At 41.0% G+C, this 19,280-nt stretch overlaps 1 protein-coding gene across 6 annotated transcripts in view; it reads right to left on the bottom strand.

Annotated features, from left to right (window-relative positions):
* Nucleotides 1-9,846, bottom strand: part of filip1b (filamin A interacting protein 1b) — a 35,795-nt gene extending 25,949 nt beyond the window's left edge. For 5 of the 6 annotated variants that reach the window (XM_079525514.1, XM_079525512.1, XM_079525509.1 and 2 more), the window contains exon 1: nt 9,126-9,846. The gene's annotated coding sequence lies outside the window, so the exon portion shown is untranslated. Of the gene's footprint in view, nt 1-6,905; nt 6,943-9,125 lie in introns of those variants that run through there. The other variant, XM_079525510.1, reaches the window with a different exon arrangement.
* Between the last annotated feature and the right edge of the window lie 9,434 nt (nt 9,847-19,280).

Raw genomic sequence — 19,280 nt, forward strand, 5'->3', positions numbered from 1 at the left:
ATGACATTGTGACTTAGCAGCACATTAATGTCACATTAATGGTACGTGTAGATATACATCTTTCCCCCGAACGATGCCGTATGTCATGAGGAAAACTTGAGAGAAGATATTTGTTTCCATTTAGGACAGACAGACTGAAAATAACTTTTATACTTTCTGTTTAACCACTTATCCAACCACTAGCCACTAACCCAACATTCCTATTCTGGGATGAACATTCACCAAAAGAGCAGATCTACAAGCTCACAGTGTGTCACAATGTTGTGTACACTATCAAAGTTACAGACTTGCAAGGATCCATTTGGTTCCTAACTATATAGTAGTAGTATAGTATAGTTAATATGTATAGTGTCATTATATAGATATGTTCTAGTTACGTTCTTAGCTTACGCATGTTTCTTGATAAATGCATTTTATATATGTGATGTATTCCCATACTTTTGTTCCTGCCTAATGTAAGTCGCTCTGGATTAAGAGCGTCTGCTAAATGCCTAAATTGTAAATTGTAACTATCAATCATTTAGCTAGGGGACCCCCTGAAACCCTCTCCAGTTTGAGAAGCCCTGTACTAGCGGCATGTCCAGGGTGTGTACTTTACTACTAGCTTTCTCATGCTACGAAAACAGGAGATAGGCTCCTGACCTATGGGCCTCATTCATGGCTCAGGAAAGTTTGGTTCCCAAGGCTACTTACTTACCGGTACTTACTTATATATTCCAATAACAATCATTGCTCTTTAGTAAACAGAATATACATTTTCAGGTTGGGAAAAAAGACGATCTACAAGCTCACTTTCCTTTTTTGAGGGGCGCTAGCCAGCTTTGATGGTAGGCTATGTGTAAACACAAACATAACACCAACATTGAATGCCAATGACAATGAATGGCCAGCTTTGAGTGTTTGTGTAAACACAAACATTGTCTAAACACAAACATTGAAGACGAAGGTGAGGACGCAAATTGTGATTGGTCGGGAATAAGATGATGTATGCTGATGTTGACGTATGATGATAAGAGCACCCCTCACTTCACACGGGTGTGATTTTTATACAGCTTTTGTCCACACACGTCTCAATATTTGCCATTGACAATGAAAGGAGAAATTAGGTAAAATGTCCGCCAAATATGACGGAAATTTGTGGCAACACAAACATTAAATGCCATTGACAATGAAGGGGAAAATTAGGTCAATTGTCTGCCAAATATGACGTAAATCTTGTCACCACATGTCTCATATTTGCCATTGACAATGAAAGGAGAAATTAGGTCAAATGTCCGCCAAATATGACGTAAATTTGGACGATGACAAGAGCGCCCTCACTTCACACGGGTGTGATTTTTTACATTTATTTTAAGTGAAAATGAACGTGGTTAATTGTGTCTTTGTTTTATGAATATTGAACCAATGAAAAGAGCAATAACTAGGCCTACATTTGATCCATTGGAACACAATTTATTTTCTCCAGTTCCTGGAAATTAAGCCAGTGATATAGGGGAACGTTAGTCCGAATGACTCAGCTGTCATTCAGCTATTAATCAGCCTAGCATCTATTCCTCATTCACAATCTCAGCTGACCGTCACACATCCATTATCCAATCAGAGCTCACGGTCTTAACAGAGCGGAGAGCGGCTCCTTTAAATATTACTCTTGGCTACAGACAGCTGCTTCATCGCTCACAGAACTGCGGCTGCTGGCAAAGCTTGCCTCCACCACCCCAGCCACCACCTTTTGATAAGTCTGGCATAGGCTCAAATACTTGGGAAATATGTCTGCTGATTCAAGCTAAATTAATGTCAATGTATTGTTTACGTATTGCTCAAATGCGCAAACTGAATGTTGCATAGCTCTAATCTAATTCGTTGCTTTAATGTTGAAATGCATTCAAGTTGTATGTTTCAAGTTTGCATGACTCAATTAGTTAGTTACAGGTCTACTGAGAGAGTGAGGTCTAGCCAACACCAACTCGGCACTCCTGGATCACTGCCCTCCACACTTTCCTATCCAACATCAGGTTGTTGAGCTCTACAGTGTTGTTAGCTAAGCTGTCACGTGGCTCCCATAGAATCAATTTACGTTTAAGTTCTGGGTGCCTGACGCAGTACTGTCTTGATATGTGCCTGTTCTTGTATACCCATGGGGGGGGGGGGTTTGCTAATGTTCTCTGATTTGCTTAGCATGCTGCTTCGACAAAATTCAGAGAATATCTCCCAGAGCGCGGAGCCTTTAACGCCAAGTTTAACTGTATTCCATTTGTCAATAAATTGTTAATCTACTTTGACGTGAGTGTTTCCTATCTGAAAGTAAGGTTTTTATGTTGGTCATACAAGGTTTCTACCGGACAGTAACCATTTGTATCCTGTGAAGAATTTTGTTCCGCCATGCAAAGTCTGCAGACACTCTGGCACGCACACAGGCACACTCTCTGACATGACCAAATAAGGGAATGAAAGGTCTGGGACGGAGGGATTATGAGGATGCTCCTGTCATTGTAACTCACACAAGCAGAGTGGGGTGTGCAGTACAGTATACACTGTTGCCAATGCTAATACCAGTGACAAAAAGTTGAGTCTTCAAGTTAGGGTTGCTCTGTCATTTTGTACTCGAGTTAACTTGATTTAAAAAATCACTGTGTGAAGTGAGGGGCGCTAATATATTAAAGTCTAACTCATGTTATTTTCTTTCTTCCAGGAAATAAAACGTCTGGGTTTCCGAGGCTAAACTCATGTTGATTAGGTGATGTAATGGTGATGTAAAACAAATGGTGTCAAAACAAACATTCAATTCTCTTTATTGTTAATGGCATTTAATGTTTGTGTTAGTCAATGGTGTTTCTAAAACAAACATTGAACTAAAGACAAACATTAAACCTGTATATAGGAAGGGCTAGCGCCCCAAAAAAAGTATCCAAAATGTGTATGCTTTTATAGACCGGTAAAAGCAAAAGAGGTTTATTAAATAAATCATTTGTAAAATACAGACGTCCTTTATGTTTCATTTTTATAAACATTGCCAGTGGGATATTATTTCACTTTCAAACATGTTTGGGGTCATTGTAATGTCTACTCAGGCTTTTGTGAGCACCCCGGACAGTATTTAAGTTGTTTGACTCAGTATTTACTGAAGCCATTTGACTGAATAGAATCTGAACGGAATGTGCACGTTGATGTGATCGTTTCTGATCCACCCGTGGAGAAGCAACCACTCAACATTGTAGGGCATAATGTACCGTACAGTACTGTACGTTATCGGCATCAAGCACCCGTGCTTGAAATAGTGACACTTTAACGGTGAGGACCTGAATATCAGTTCGGTGTCCAGTTACCATCTTTAGCAAGGTCACGGATATAGCATAAATAGACAGATCATTATTGCCACTTGCTAGTGACAACTTGTAGCGGTGGCACGTGCTATACCGTATGACCACGTCACAAATGCTGCTATTTCTGTGCTGAGGTGGGTGATATTATCTGAACTATAGCCAGAAAGAGCAGGTTTATGAATGCGCTATAAATGTTATTGGGTTATTAATTAAAGGTATATATTTCACCCCAAAAAATAATCTTTTTTTCTATCGATTACTCGTGCCATGGAGACTTGAATTCATGGATAATTTGTTTTTTGTTTTTGTCACATTCCTAAGCAAATAATTATATGACCATATGTAATTTCCGTTCACAATAAATATTTTAAAATATCTTTAGAGTCATAGTGTGATGACTGCATGTGATCAATCCAGCCATGTACAATGTACATGGAGCCTGTAACTCCAAAATGTAATTTCTTTGAACCAATACACAGACGTAAAGGGTGTTCAATAGCACCATGTCTGCATTTAGACAAAAAGTTTAAATGCAGACAGGTCGCATGGAATCCGATTTTTACGTCACATTTGTAGTCAAATCCGATTTGAGGAGATCTGTCTCAGTCTGAATGCAACAACCTGATGATGTGGCTTTTGGGTTGAGTTGTTAAAACCAGTCTGAACACACAGATCGGATCTGGTCACTTGCAAACGGTATAGTGTGAAAGGTCGGGCCATGAAGATTTGAATCGGATTTTACTTCATGTGACTGCAGTCTAAATGGGGCCCAAGTGTCCAGGGCTCTTCACACTCATGGCTCCCAAGCTGTGAAATGATAGCAGTGGCAAGCATTTGGAGGAATTCATTGGCATAATGACTGATTTGGGGAGAAAAAGGGGAGAGAAATATACTTTAAATGTAAAAAAGAAGAGCCATGACACTATCACAGGGGACACATGTGTCACCTTTTTGTCCTCATGCCACTCCTTTTATCCCAGAGCCTAATCAGTGGGAACGGGTCCAGAGCTATGACATCACCACTCCCACAGATGCATGGGGTTGTCAAACAGGCCGGCCAGACTTCACATTTGAACCAGCATGATGTCACTTCCCCCATAAAGGCAGACAGAAAGTGGTGTAATATAAAGTAGCTATAAGTCCATTTACTCAAGTACTTATACTTAAACAAAGAGTGGTGTTTGGGGTGGGGGGGAGGGTTGATTGGTGGTGGGTCAAGGTAGGGAGCGGGAGAGGGAATAAGAGAACTGCAAGAGAAGGGGATGGATTGATGGACTGGAAGAAGAAAAAGGGCAAGAGAAGGGAGACAGGAAAACCAAGCCGCAGGTGTGGCAGGAAAGAGATAAGAGAGATGGAAACAGAGGCAGGTTTATGAGAGAGGATGGGAAGGATAGGAAAGGAAAATATCTCACATTTGCTGTCTGTTTTAGCTTAGCTTCAACAGTATACCAGGACTCACACTGAGTCGCACAGAGGACTGTTCAAATGTAATAGAAACTAGAAAAAGTGCCCTTCTGGGCACAGGTCTCCACCAGGAGGATAGGACTGTGTGAGATGTTTGGCAAAATGTTTAGTAGTAATATAAACATGTTTGCCTTGTATGGCAATTGGATGATTTGAGGCATTTTGTTCCAATCAACCTGTTGTGCAAAAATCAACCTGTTGGTGGCGCTATAACAGGCCAATGTGAAAAGGGTGGGATATATTCCTCAGCCTAGTAAGAAAATGTGTGAAAGATTTCACGTAAATTGCATGCTGTGTTCATGATTTGAGGCTTTTGTTCAAAACGGGGCAATCTTGCAAACTGTGAAAGGCAATTATAGCCAATTAGGGTGGAATATGAAATATCGGACAGATCCGACTTGAGTACATGACCATAGAGATACTGTGTAACGATTTGTGAGATTTTTGGACAGAATCTGGAGGAGTAATATCCAAAAATGTGTTTTACAAAAGTCGGCCTCCTGGTGGCGCTATAAAAGGCAGATGCGGAAAATGCAGGTCAAAGGTTTGTCCTTGGCCTCTAGGGAGTGTGCATGCAACGTTTCACGCAGATCGGTGCAGTTTTAGGTAACAAATGTGAAAAGCTGCCTCATGGTGGCGCTATAACAGGCTGTTCTGGAAAATGCGGGGCAGAGGTTCATCGTTGGCATCTAGGGAGTGTGTGTGCAAAGTTTGGCATCGACCGGGTTAACGGTGCCGGAGATTAGCTGGTAACGGACGGACGGAAGGACACACGGACGGACACACACACACACACACGGACGGACACACACACGGACGGAGTGCAAAACATACTCTCTCACCATGCCTTCGGCCTGGTGGAGACAATGAATAGTAATTTATAACCGCTTTAGGATTTGAGGTTACATTCTCAGTTCACTGGCCGTCATTAAGCCGTCCTGGTGTACAATGTGTGACCTTTGTTATTGTCACCATTATGGACATTTCTAGAAATATTTTGGGGGTAATTGTCTAAATCTTAATCTAAATCTTAATACAGCAATGTGTGTTGATATAAAAAAGAAAATGTACTTTGTAATTAATTAGTATTCTTTTGTATCTATACTTTGACCCAAGTAGGCCTGCTGGATTTGAGTATTTTGTCCACCACTGATGTTGTCAGCTGTATTTTGGTGTGATGTCACCGCAGTGTTTTGGTATGATTGTCCTTGGGTGACAGAAATGACACCCAAACGAACAATCCATCTGTGTGCTCAGCTTTCTGTTTTGATGGCATGGCAACAGTAGTTGTTATGAAACCAAACACGAGGGCAGACATTTCTGTCACCCGCACCCCCCAACCCCCCACCTTAATAGACACACACACACACACACACACACACACACACACACACACACACACACACACACACACACACACACACACACGTCACGTATACACAGAGATTGCTGAGCTGAATTAGAAAAGTGATCTCATGGTTCCAAGTCTTATCACTTGGCCTTTGGCTGCCGCTGGGAGAGGCATGACGGCAGCGTCATAATGGGGCAAATGATTTAAAGGAGTTAAAGGGGTGCGTCACCCAGAAATGATCTGAATGCACATGGAGACTGATGAATTTCCACATTTCTCTGAGTCTACACAGTAAGATCCTCAGTGTTTATTTAACTCTGAGAGATGTACAACTGTAACCAAATGTTCATGTAATAATGATTTGTTTTTTTCAAAGCAAATTAAAAAATAGTTGATCTAGGCTCACAATGCATCACATGACCCTGTACATTGAATAGTTTTGCTATATATATATTTTTTCCCAATGCTCAATTGATTGATTGAATAGTATATAAGCCAGAAATGTAAAACAGCAACAGAGTACAGTCAATACACTTGGTCCAAAAGGGATAGCACCAAACAAATGTCCTTGCGGTTTCCATTTAGGCCCTATGAAATTAATTCATAATTATATGTAAATTATATCAGGTTTGAAACAACAAATGCTATAAATAAGATATTTGTTCTTACAGTATATCAAAGATTTGTATATTTCCAGAGTATGCAGCAAAAAAAAGAAGGAGAAAAAGAAAAGGATTTTCCCACTCACTGTCCAACTATTTCCCACTAACTGTATCTAAACAAAGGAAAGGTCTTCAAAATAACTTGCAATGAAAACAGAGGAAAAGGGTCTATTAATGAATTGTCCCTAGAGATGTCTGGGCCGGGCATCGCAAGCTGGCTGTGGTGGTGATATCCAGTGGTGGACAATAACAACAAAGTGCATTTACTGTACCTTTCATCACTCAACCGTAGAGTAACAGTAAAACTAATGAAGCTACAATTCCTCTTCATAAAACCATGGCCATGATCATCAGGACTTGTGGTTCACTGTATTATTGCTGCATCACTGTTACTTCCCCTCGCATCTTGATGCTGCAACTATTATAGTGCTGCAGTTCATTCCCCAAGGGGAAAGCTTTCAAAGTACTCTGGTAAAAGATCTATTCAATTAATGCTTCCACTAATGCACCATTTCCTGAAACACAGACATTTACTGGCTGTGTAAGGGGTGCCTCATCATAGCTCACTGACGCGGGTCCATTCATGACTCAAGTCTACATATAGGGCCAGACTGATACATCCATTTGGCCGATATGTCGGCCATTAGTTGACTTTTTTTGAATGACATCTGTGTCCGGGTTTTTAACAGCTTTAACCTGGCGTCCCTATAATTTGGGCAAAATGACATGACAGGAGAAATGTTTACATGTTTTGTTCATAAGTTAAATGTTCTCATAACATAAAATAAAACTCAAAGTTTCTCAAATTGATTTGAAAATGTTACACTGTTTGACAAACAATATCGGTCAAGAAAATCACTCCAAAATTGAGATTGTCAGCCGACCCAAAAATGTGGCATTCCTATGGATGCGATTTATTATTTTATTTTTTAAGATTGAATTGTTTTAGGCTTTTCTGCCTTTATTGAAAGTTACAAGTGAAGATGGACAGGAAAGAGGCACAGAGAGTTGGGGAAAGACATGCAGCAAAGGTCGTCATGAATGGGACTCGAACACGCGACGCGCTGTCAGGCCAGAGAGCCTATATGATTATGTGGCATGCGGGGCCAACGATTACCCACCAATTCAGGGAGCATGTGGCCATGGAGGCACCTCAACCACTGTGCCACTGACACAATGCACAAGGGGTGTATTTATGATTTAGTGGTTAAGCAGCACTTGTCATTGGCTTGGATAAGGTTGTAAAGTTAGTAAGATTCTTGTTAATATGATCAGGGGTAAACGATGTAGATCCGTATCCTGACAGTGTAAAAATGGAACCAAATGGATGGAATGGAATTAATTTAAGTATATTTTGTTGTAAAACCCTTTCAAAACAGGCATTAGTGCCGAGTCTGCTGACTGAACAAAATAATTATATCCCCCTGATTTATTTATTTAAGTTTTCTTTCTTCATTTAATTGATATGAGAGTTTGCCAACACAACAGAGCACACCAAGAGCTGTAGTTTAATCTATAGAACCCCTTAAAGAATAGTATCTTTGTCCCACATGTAACCATTGCCTCTTTAGCTTAAATCCCTGAATAAGTTTCTTATTATCAAGATCTTTGACTTGATCAGCACAGCTCACTTTTGCTCCACTTTCACAATGTCTTAAAGGGTGAGACCACTTTTGTAGAGGTTTGGGTTGTGTAGTTACCTTGCCATGATGTAACTCCAAATGTGGACAAGAAATCCAAAACATTGCTCGTGATTAGAAATTGATAATTCAAAATATGCTCCTCATTGACTTACATTGTACGCTGAAACACCTCTCAAAGTCACTCTTAGAACGTAAATCAACACAAACAAAGTTGATTCATACAGTGTACAATGTAAGTCAATGAGGAGAATATTTTTAATGATCAATTTCTAATCACTGGTCACTTGATTTATTTTATTTAGTTACATGATGGCAAGGTAACTACACAACCCAAACCTCTACAAAAGTGGTCTTACCCTTTAAGTACATTCATTCGTAAACATTGACTTACTGTAGCCTGTGATTGGAGCAGTGCTTCTCAAACTTTTCATGTCAAGGACCCCCAAATTAACAAAATAATTGATGCCAGGGGACCCCGATAAAAGATTTGTGTTTTTAAAATATTCAACATTTTTCTGTTAATAGAAGAGCTTGCCGATGTATAGGTTTAAAGTGGTCAAACTGATTTTTGATGCTCATGCATGTTTTGCTGGAGACCTATTGCATCCCCCTCCCCACCCCAGACACCACTTTGGGAACCACTGAAGTTAGAGAAATGATATGTCATTAAGGCAGGCAGTCTTACCTGGATTTTGCAGATGTACCAATAAATGAGGTAGTGAAGTAAATTCCAGAATTTCAACCGTCCTATTCAGTAGCAGTCAATGTATGTGTTATGTCAGATTAGTAGCATGTAGAAGAGGTCACACATATTGTTTGAACAGTGTTTTTGTTTGTTTTTCTTGTATTCATTAATCTTCTTTCTCCTTTAAATGTGGTCCTTCTCTGTCAGCATCCAAAGTCACAGTAGAGTAGTCCTTCCCAACACAACTTTAGTTCTATCAGCGTTTATCTTTCTCCTGAAATGTATAGTTTCTCCTTTTTTCCACCTAAACTGTTCTTTTTTTATTTTGCTCCTCTTTTTTCCTTCTCTTCCATCCAAGTCCAAAAGCACAGTAGAAGATTGATGTGGAGAAGAGCGGAGAGCCTCGTCTTGTCTCCAGAAGTTTGGTCTGACAGTCTGACAGCGCTCACTGAGAGGAGGTGTGTGTGTGTGTGTGTGTGTGAGAGAGAGAGAGAGCACCAGAGTGAGCAGGAGAGAGGGAGGAGGGGGTGTTAGAGACAGAAAGAAAGAGAGTGGTACAGCGAGATAACGAGAGAGCTACAGACAGTGTGAGGGATAGTTCAGACAAATCATATTAGTCCTCTCTTCCTTCTAGTTGTCCGTTTCTGCTTTGAAGAAGTTGCTCATTCACTGATTTCACTCACATCCAGATGTATACTTGTATGTGTTGCTTTCAGCTCTGGAGAGGAGCACGAAGGGCCTCTTATACTCTGTCAGAAGGAAGGAGACACTTCTCTGCTTTTGTTGCTAGACAGAAGAATCTAGAGCCCAGTAGAGTCTGGATTGGGCTATATTTAACTGCTGCTCTAGTCTGCAGTCTCTCTCTCTTTCAGCAGCAGCTGAGGATTCAGTCTGAGGGAGGCCTCCACACCCCAACAAGCAAAACACACACACACACACACACACACACACACACACACACACACACACACACACACACACACACACACACACACACACACACACACACACACACACACACACACACACACACACACACAGTGTCTGGGGAAGTGAAGTGCTCTCTGTGTCTCTCTGGCTGAGCACACCTGTTACAAGAAGCTCTGGGCTTAGTTTAGTTTAGTTTAGTTTCTGTAATACTTTTTCCATTACTCATTATTTTTGGGTTGGTAGGTTTTAGTTTAGTTTTATCCAGAGGGATGCAAATCAGGGGCGGCTCCAGGGACAGGCCTGGTGTCGCATAGCATGTGATCAAAGATAGACTTGTTAATTGGGGAAAAAAACGTCATGCTCGTCCCAGCCAAAATTGTGTAGGCAAGTAGAAAGAATCAATATTTTTCACTTGCACATGATGTTGATATTTATATATATATTTTTACTTTTAAAGCCAAACCACACCAATGGGTCACCATGCAACTCCTTGCAACCAAAACCAAACCAAAACTATAGGCTACCAAATGTCTCACTTCACACCACCGGCTGCCGGACTATTTGTCTGTGTCTTTGAAGCATGTTTGATATAAACGTAGAACTGTGCAGCCTATGACTGTACACACACACAGCGGTAGTTGCACTCAATGCTGCTAAGAAATTATCTGTTGCTGCGATACATGTTTTGTTCTTTTCTGCTGTCTTAAGTGCAATAAGGGTTTATGCAATATATAGGCCTATGCCTAGTGCTACAGGGGTTGTGCAATAACAGGAAGTGTTTTGTTGTTTCATAGTTGTTTTGTGATATGATGCACTGATTGGTTATCTATCTATAAATACATATTGTGTAATGTGTGTTTTAATTGGAATACTTGTAATTGTATTGATTTGGATATTGATTTGTTCTGATAAAGTTTCTAATTGCAGTTCATACAGCCTATACACTATATTACAACATATATAATTTCAATGTTACGCCTAGCTGTTTTAAGATTTCTGTCAATAATAGGCTAAATATCTAGATTTAAGGGAACAAAAACAAATTGGAAATGTTACGCAGCACAAAATCCAGATTTAAATGTATTTCAGTATTTACTATTATCACCTATTAGTAGTTACTGATTTTCTTCTTCTAACTATTATTACTATTAACAGTAGTACCAAGTAATATAAAATACTGTAGTATTATTAGCAATGATGATGAATCTGCTTAATAATGTGAATTAATCCAGGCAGGAGGTGATACAATTACACGCCAGTAGGTGTCGTGGCGGTGTGCACCTTAAAGCATTGCAACACGCCATTAAAGTAAAAGAAGAATGGCATCCCAGTAAAAGCCAAGGATACATTTATTTCATAGAAGCAGACAGAACAGTGTACATATTACATTATGTGTTTACTTTGAAGGACATGTCCAGGTTGTCAAAGTGTCTCAGCAGTCAGCTGTGGAAACGGGTTAAAAAGATCAACAAGCTACAGGTGACTATGTAAAAGTTTAGCATCAAGATCAACATCAACCTGCATGACGTCTCCAGGCTTTACAACCACATTGATGATGAAACTATTATGCCAGGGTAGGTCTTTATTCACTCTGAAAAAAAGAAAAGGCTACTTGTGTGTGCACTGCGGCTATGGTGAAGCATATGTGCTTAGCCCTGAAACATGACGTGAAGTGAACCCTGGCTAAGAAGAATTGAAAAGAACAAACACACAGAGCAAGGTAATACAAGTAAAAAAACAAAACAAAACGGCAATATGTATGAGCAAGTAAAACAGGCCTTGCTCACATATGAAAGACAGGGTGCTCTCGTGCTGTCTCTGGGGGAGAGGGGGGGGGGGGGGGGCAGAGCAGCTCACAATTCATTTCCAATGGGAGTCGCGAGGTTTTGACAATACAAGCTTGCTCTATGGCTGTCTTCTGCCCTCCCCATGGAGCAAGCAGGGAAGCTTATCTCCAAAACCATGTGACTCCCATTGGAAATTAATTGTGAGCTGCTCTGCCCCCCCCTCTCCCCCAGAGACACCGAGAAGATGCCCTTTGTGACTGAGACCAAAGAAATATGTACCAAGAGATGGTGTGTAAGCAGAACATAGGCAAGAATTCAGAGCATATACCTGTGTGCATTGTGGCATCGCACAAATATAAAACATGACAAGAAAGTTGAAACCCAATCATGGTCTACCCAGTCAGTCTATTAAATACCTTTCCATACTCAAATGGTGTAAACAAAGGGAAACATTGGAACATATGTACATCATAACAGTTTGTAAACATTGGCCAATCATATCTTAAAATACCCAGTTCAATAGTTTATTTTGAGAGATAACGAAACATGCAGTAGCCTATAATATAATGAACTATAAGTCCTCATTGAGTGTAACTAAATGGTAAATGGTAAATGGTGCATTTATATAGCGCCTTTATCCAAGGCGCTTTACATAGATTGTGCATTACATTCACCCATTCACACACACTCATTCATACACCGATTGCGGCGGAAGCCATGCAAGGTACCAACCAGCACATCGGGAGCAATTTGGGGTTCAGTGTCTTGCCCAAGGACACTTCGACATGTAGACAGGAGGAGCCGGGATTCAAACCGCCGACCCATGGATCATTGGACGACCTGCTCTACCTCTTGAGCCACAGTCGCCCCCACAGTCGCCCCGTAACTCGCTCCGTAACTGGTGCCCTTAATGGTATAAATCCAGTATGCCTCCCTTTGTTTGATGCATTAGATTTTGTCCCCAGCCTGGCATCATAGCTAATACATATTTGAAAACTTGTGAAATGGTACATACTATATAATGGATACTTTTATACTTTACGTATATTTCAACTTAAAGAGATTTCACTACACAGAATTAATGAATGCGATGATATTTATTACAGAAAAGAAACAGAAATGGTGGTCCCCATCGGAGGATCTGGTCACGAGCCTCGGATCAAATCCTGCCTGATGGAAGGCAGGTGCTCCGGAGCCCGCCCTGAACTGAACAGATAGCACAAGTGAGACAAGCAAGGAGGAGGTGTCCTTTTAAGGAGCACAGACATGAGTTACACCGATCTGATTGGAGCAGGGCCGAATGGGTTGAATTATGGGAACAGAGTTTGATGACGGCTCGTTCCACCTCTCAGTTGAACTTTCGTCTTTAACAATTTTTGATACCAATACTTTTGTACTTTTACTTAAGTACATTTTGAATTCTGGACTTTTACTTGTAAAGGAGTAGTTCTACTTAGTATTGATAATATTTGAGTGCTTTTTCCACCACTGGTGATTCACAAGCAGGTTAATTGTCAAAGTCCCCGAGAAAGGGATAGGGAGGAGCATTGAGCGTGGCTGTCGATCTCTCTCTAAAAGCCAAATATCATAAGAAATTACAGCCCAAACTCACACAGCAAATCAACTGTTCTGAGCCTCATCGCAATCGCTGCTGGTTTTCCCTTCCCGTAGTAGTGTTGGATTCGAGCTACCTCCATAAATCCTAGGCCCCTGTATTGGTCTCATCCACATGTCTGCATGGAATCCACCGCATACCACAGGTGTGGATCGGTGGGGTCCTGGTTGCCTTGGTGGGGAGGTTTGTCCAGAGGCCATATGAATAGGGCTTTGCCCTATTCATATGGTTTTCGTCTTTGCCAGTTTTGGGCCGTGGCAAGTGCCATCACATAGGTGCCTGCTGCTGCATTGATGGCCTGATGTGCTAAAGTTTATCATATTTGCGTCGTTGCATTTAGCCCCGGGTGTGTTCTTGTAATAATCCCGTACTTCCATGTCCTTCTTGAATCCAAGTTTAGTGTACCATACTTTCTCATCTTCAGCCTCGACATGACTGCAGGGAAGGAAATGTGTTTCAGGATTAGTTAACAGCTAAATTATTGTTTGTTGATTTTTGGGGGTGAATTAGTGTTTGTGAAAACCAAACACAATCATCATTACGTTTGTTGAAAATACTATCACTCACTCAGCTTTATTGTCTGTATGAAACTGTAGCACGTCTCATCATCATGTATCCTAGAATGAGAGCACAGACTTAAAAAACGAAACTAAAAACATGATTAATTTCAAAGCTAGTGACAGTATTGTATTGCGAAACTGTTTATACACAGCAATTGTTGCTATGTACAGGGATGCTTTGACTGCTTTGTGTAAATATAGTTAATTACCAATAGAGCAAACGGTTGCACAGCCCATTCCAATCTGAGAGTAGGGCTTTCTTTTCAGTATAGGGCTTGTCTGGTGCCAAGTTTGTCTTTGCCAGTTTTGGGCCGTGGCAAGTGCCATCACATAGGTGCCGACCGGTGCCTGCTGCTGCATTGATGGCCTGATGTGCTAAAGTTTATCATAATATTTGCGTCGTTGCATTTAGCCCCTGGCGTGTTCTTGTAATAATCCCGTACTTCCAATGTCCTTCTTGAATCCAAGTTTGGTGTACCATGCTTGGACTTTCTCATCTTCAGCCTCGACATGACTGCAGGGAAGGAAATGTGTTTCAGGATTAGTTAACAGCTACATTATTGTTTGTTTAATGGATTTTTGGGGGTGAATTAGTGTTTGTGAAAACCAAACACAATCATCATTACGTTTGTTGAAAATACTACCACTCACAGAAAGATGTCCCAATCCGATTTCTTTCAGTATAGAACTGTAGCTCATCTTGTATCCTAGAATAAGAGCACAGACTTTATACATTAATCATGTTTTTAGTTTTGTTTTTAAAACATAATCCATGATTTATTTCAAGTGAACTCCACTGTGAAGTATATACTGATAGTTGTATAGATACTGAACAGCATACCAATTCCCCTGTCTGGTCGGACTCCAACCAATTTGATATAAAGTTCTCAGAAAGTATTCACTGTGAGGCACACAGCACCCACACATTGCTGTTTTCTGTTGTCTTAGACTGCCGAGTGCTGAAATACAAAATAAGAAGAGGGTGAAAATTAGCTAAGTAATGGTATCATAACTGGGCAGGTAAACTAATGTCTTTGTCTAAATATAATTAATTACTAATGGATTGATGAGTGGAACAGTTTGCTCTGATTACACCAGCTATACGTTGCAATCATCACCAATTTTCAGTAGCAAACATGCATCATCATATTGTATACTAGAATTTAGAACAAACATGATTAATTTGATATTAATCATGTATTGTTTAAATTCTAGTATACAAGATGAACTACTGACAGTAACTGTATACTGAAGAACATACTTTTTTCTTTTTTGTAAAACTATTTCAGCCAAGTCAAGTTGATCAAATCCAATGTTGCTGTATAGCTTCTGGGACTATGCACAAATTTTACCTTCTTTTTGGTGATCCTCATTGGGAGACGGCTCACCTGCGGGCGGATGATGGGGCCTGGCACTGGGGCAGTTAGGCAGGGTGGAAACCCAGAATAAACATTGTTGAGGAGATGGGCCCAAATCGAACGTCAGGGGGTTGGGGGACGTCCGTAGACTCCGTACCAAGTTATGCCCCCTGGTCTGGGTGTCATGGTGCTCTCACTCTGGCGGTAGTGGAAATCTATTACTGGGCAGAGAAGAGGGATGCATCACCATTAAATGTTTTGATGAATTGAGTACGAAGGACCCCAATGGAAACAAGCCATAGTGCTTTCTTTGGTGTTTAGTCCCACTCCCATTAGCAGACCTTGAATTGAACTGTGCTCGTCTTTGCACACTGTTAAGTGTGCAAAGACAACATCACACATACACAACAGACAGATGCAGTCACATGATTGTAAACACATTGAGTAGTTTCAAGAGTACCTGATATTGACATGGGTTTTGTAAGAGGACAGGATCTGATTTACATTCAATTTTTGAGTGGTGTCCCTTATGGAGCTATGTGTGTGGTTGCCTGGCTGGGTGGGTGGGTAGGTAGCACGAAAACAGCATGGTTGTTTTTCACCACCTGTGTGCAACCTAACACACACACAAACATACACGCACATATTAACTGTATGGTGATTTCGGGTGTGCCAGTACAGTACAGTGACAGTACAGTAGTAGAGGGTACAGTAGAGGGACCCCCACACGGTAACTGTCATTTCTCAACCGTTTCGGACGTGGGGCGGCTCACAGGAACGCACCCTGGATGCGTTCCTGTGGGTCTGTGTGAGTGTGCCCTACTAAACAATTACTAACATACATGAACCCCTTAAATGTAAAATACAGAACTTACCTCACAGATGCACACTCTTGCAGAAGTGAAATCATAATGAGCATCAAGTCTCACCTTAATAATATCCTGCTAAGCCCCACCCACACGATAAAGGGTAAAAAGCGGAAAAGTGGAAATCAGATGTGTAAATTATACATTAATTTGCTTAAGGGAAATCAGATGTGTAAATTATTATTATTATGTGTCAATTGAACTCGGCTGTAAAGAGAAGAGGGAGTTTAGAACAGCCATCTTTCCCTTTTTAGCTGTGGTCTCTGTGAAATGTGAATTCTTGTTTGGTTCTGGAGCTCGACGTTTCACATCTACAGCTTGTGATGTGTTGAAAGTGTTGAATTTCAGAACATTTGAAAATGTAAAATCTATAAAATTGTGCTGCCAGGTTGAACGTTCTTAAATGTCCCTACTACAACAGAGTTTCAATTATTTGAGGAGTAAGAAGCACAGCAAGGCTTTGAGTTAATTAAAGCTTCAATCGTGCTTAACAGATAATTACAAGAAGTTGGTTACTAAATGTCCATCCATATAATGAAATGTGTACATTTTAGGCCGTTTATAGTATAAAACTGTGTGTACACAATATCTTATACATACAGTAGGCCTACGTGATATGTTTTGGTCCCTGTAATGTTTGTCAGGTACTCTGTTGTCTAGGGCAGGGGTTCTCAACGTTTTTGGCCGGGGACCCCTGGAAATGCTTTGGCAATGTCTCGGGACCCCCGCCCCGCCCCCTCCCGACCCCCAATATAAATTGACTGCTACAATAACCTTAAACCATTTTGGGCGGGAACCCCTTTTGGTGTTTTAAGCATTGTTATAATTTAGCTATTGAAAAATAGCAGATCTACAAGCTCATAGCGCGCCACCGAGTGGCGCGCTACGAGCTTGTAGGTCTGCTATTTTTGAAAAATTGTGAAAATAAAATTTAAAAAAAAATCTTTTTTTTTTTTTGAAAATAATTTGGGGACCCCCTAAAATAATTTGGCGACCCCCCGAGGGGTCGCGACCCACGGGTTGAGAACCCCTGGTCTAGGGCAGTGGTTCCCAAACTGGCCATGTGTGTTGCTCTGGCTCCTCTTGAGCCTTGCCGAGGATGGACATACAATACAAACCCAACATACAGTACAGCGTGTCTGCACTTTTCTAATATACAATTGAATGACTAAAGGTGGCCTTACACTAGCCGATTTTTTTCAATCTGAAATCTGATAGCACCACACACTACAGGATAATCGGAGCGGAGCAGAGCAAATACCAAACATTCTTTATGTTGATCGGGCCGATCCCGATCGCGCTTTGAGCGGTCGGGCACCCCCCGAGTGTCAAAAATGCCCGATTATCGGCTAGTGTAAGGCCACCTTAAGACCTTTTTAATAGCCTGCCAAATTGTCAAAAGTGACCTAAGAAAGAGGCAAACATTGTGAAAATAGCCAATCTACAAGCAGATCACAGCAGTGAGCTTGTAGTGCGGCTAGATCACAGCTTGTAGTGAGCTTGTAGTGTGGCAATTTTCCACAATATTTACCTGTTGAACTGAGTCAAACAAAATGTAACACCTCATCTCCACTTCCAAGTGCTTATCAGGGTGGGGGGGTCCCCGGTTCAAATATTATTTTGGGGGGTTGCGGCCTGAAAAGTTTGGGAACCCTTGGTTTATGTTGTGTTGAAGCTGCCTTTATTCCCCAAATGTTTTAACGTATATCGTATTGTGTCCTACTGAATTTGAATCTCTGAAACACTTTGTAACTTTGTTTTGAAAGGTGCTATACTATACATATAGCATTATTGTTATTGTATAACCTAAGACTGTATGGAATAATATCATATACATTACATTCTGTTCTGTACAGTAATATTTTTTTTCACTTCTCGTGTTTGTCAGCTACTCTCTAACCTGTCTAGGTATAGGTTCAAGTTGTTACGATTATGTATTTAATATTTATGCTGAAGTGTCATGTATTATTCGTTTAGTATATAAGTAAAGTAAGTCAATTTTCATGTGTTTTCTGAGTTTGGTGTTTTGAATTCCTGTGTTTGGGTTCAACCTTGAATCAGCATCACTGCACATCGTGTCACGCAGCCCACCAAAAATAGACTTATCTTGTGAGCTTGTACACCTGCTATGTTCAGAGAAGAAATCAGGAGTTTAAGACTTAAATGCCCACTCCACTCCGCCGTGGAGCTTCCGTTTTTGAAGCTTAACTATGGAAACCCTGCCGGTGTCTTGCACTCTGCATATAAGCATTAGTATTTTCATTACAACCTAAATCAGTTTTTTCAGATGAGCACTCTATTCAACTGGAAACTGCTTTGACTCAGGACACACACAGTACATTGTGTGGTGTGAAGTCATGTGATTGTAGTGATTCGCTAGCCTGGCTAATAAGCCAGACTCAAATCACACTGTCATGTGGTATTTGAGTCTGGAGATGCTGTCTATGGATCTTGTTTCCTGGGGGGCGGGTTCAAACATTTTCTCTTTGACGCAATTGGTCAGAGCTACTGTCAGTCAAAGGTCTCAAGCGTTGAACGTCACTGTACCAAAGCCCGCCCATATTGCATACCGTGTCCCTATTGGCCACACCAGTTCTCTGGTGTAGGAAATGGGCGTACAATTGAGCCTCTCCAGACCGTAATCCGCCGGCAGGCAATTTTTTTTTTGCCAACGGCTGATTCGGTCTGGCTTATTAGCCAGGCTAGTGATTCGCAGGTAGTGGGGATTGAACCCCAGTCTCCCACTCGCCAGACCAACACACAGCCTATATCGTATCATGCCAATAGGGCTGACCCTGAATGACAGGACTGTTGTGGGCCGGGTCTTGGCTGGGTGCTATACAATCAAAGACTCATCAGAGGACAAATCTATGTGGCTGTTCCACCTTGGTCTGTTGTCCAATCAGAGGCTGAGCAATATGCATACACGTACTTGTCCAAGTGTGTGCCTGGCTTACTGTACAGCTTGTGCCTGATTTGACAGGATTCTCCTTGATTCTTTTTTGATTCAACCAAAGTATAATGAAGAAGACAATTAGT

Source organism: Electrona antarctica (genome assembly GCF_951216825.1).
Source record: "Electrona antarctica genome assembly, chromosome: 17".
Classification (NCBI taxonomy): Eukaryota; Metazoa; Chordata; class Actinopteri; order Myctophiformes; family Myctophidae; genus Electrona; species Electrona antarctica.